Source organism: Gavialis gangeticus, unplaced genomic scaffold (assembly GCF_001723915.1).
Source record: "Gavialis gangeticus isolate Ggan-Ray unplaced genomic scaffold, GavGan_comp1, whole genome shotgun sequence".
NCBI classification, from domain to species: Eukaryota; Metazoa; Chordata; order Crocodylia; family Gavialidae; genus Gavialis; species Gavialis gangeticus.
Genome location: NW_017729015.1, coordinates 14896116 through 14897910, shown reverse-complemented (window position 1 = coordinate 14897910; position 1795 = coordinate 14896116). Strand labels below are relative to the sequence as shown.

The following is a 1795-nucleotide window of genomic DNA, read 5'->3' as shown; positions in this document are numbered from 1 at the left end:
AGGTATTGAGGAGGGCTCTGGTGACACCTGGCTGAGGGGGGGGGTGACACTGAGCGGTGTCCTGTAGGGTGCCTGGCTAAGGGGGGGCACTGAGGAAGATCCTAGGGGGTGTCTGGCTGCAGGGGGCTGGCATTGAGGAGGCCACTGGGGGCACCTGATAATGGGGGCAGGGGCACTGAGGAGGGCCCCAGCGGGTGCCTGACTTGGGGGGGCTGGGGGGGGGGGGGGGGGGGAGAGGAGCTGTCTGGGAGCAGCTGGCTGAGCAAAGGGAGCCCGCTGGGGGGTCCGAAGGAGCAGCCCCTCCATAGAGGCCTGTGGGTTGCTGAGGAAGGTGCAGCAGGAAGAGGAAGTGAAGCTCTTCACAACTCCTGGGTCTGCAAGGATGTATCGAGACAGCCTTTCCTTCCACACTGGGGAGTTGCTGTGACACAGCTTATGATTTAGGCCTGGCATAACTTGGTGGGACTGTAGATCTAGTGAGTGTGTGCAGGGATCCAGGCTTTGTGCTGCGCTGTTCATCCTGTGGCCCTTGCCCAGGTAATGGGCTGACCAAGGCAGTTCACTCTTTCCCGCTGCGGTTGCAAAGGGAGGAATTGCAGTCACTCTGCTCTGCACGTTCACTACCGCGCGGGTCACCATGTTTTCTGCCAGCAGGGGGAGGTGTTTTGGGAGAGGTGCATCGATCTGCACAAAATGGATCACGTAGTCCTCGTATAGATTATGTTTTTAGTAGTCGAAGCTGGCTAAAAATAGCTGTTCTCGTTTGGTTTGCTTTGGGGCAAGAGGATGTTTTCAATGATCATGCAGACTTGGTTGTCTAAATGAATTTATTCAGTATCTATCGGGGAATTTTCATCGCTTTGGTATAGTAATTTCCAGTACTAGTTCCTGATGTTGTCCTGAGATCCATGCCTTTGACTTTTGCACAGTGTCCCATTGCCTGATGTCCCTTGGCACCCTAGTTATTAACCTATACCCTGCACCCCTGTTGCTGTTTTCTCATGGTTTTTGTCCCATTGGCCTTGCTCTAGTCATTGAAGGGGGCTTGTTAGTTTCTGGTGGGCTTAGGCCCAGCATCAATATATAACAAATAGTTTTGACTTGAGGGGTGTTCTGCCCAGGGTTCTCCCCATGCCCGTCTTGGTGCTGTACATGGACCATAGGTCATTTGCAGTGATGTGATTCTGATTTCCTCACCCCATCGTTCTACTTTCCACCAGAGTACTGGTGAGCTGCCACTGCTGAAACTTGGATGAAAACTTCAGGGTCCCTCGAAATACTGGTTTATGTTCCTTGCACTTGAGGAAACACTATACCTATTTAAGTAACTCAGGTGTTGCATGAAAACTGTCTATGTCTGGAGAGCCTTTTGTGTTTAGAAACATAATTGGTCATCAATGCATGAGCTTCTTTGTGATTATTAAGTGAGGAACTAGGAGGCCCTTCTGCTGTACGTGGGTTTCTCTCCCCTCCCCAGCAAGATAGCTAATGCGTGCTAGTTGTTTGCACACAAGATAGCTAAGTGACAACTCTATTTGATGTTGCTAGTTTACTTCCTGATAAGACTTTTACTCTGGTTTTACAGTGGGATAATTAACTATCAGTAGTTACCTTGTGGTAAAAACATTCCTTTTTTTATTGTCAGTTAACATGCAATTGAACATGCTTCAAGTCCATCTTATTTTAGGGCTCTTCCACACAGAGGAGCTAGTGTGGAATAATCTAGGGGTGAATTTAAATTGTAGTAGCCTTTTTTTTTTTTTTTTTTTTTTTTTTTTTTTTTTTTTTTTTTTTT

The 1795-nt window shown here is 48.3% G+C and overlaps 1 protein-coding gene across 2 annotated transcripts in view; it reads left to right on the top strand.

Annotated features, from left to right (window-relative positions):
* The window catches only part of HDAC1 (histone deacetylase 1), an 18947-nt gene that overhangs the window by 302 nt on the left and 16850 nt on the right, over positions 1–1795 (top strand). The gene's annotated exons all lie outside the window — the stretch shown is intronic.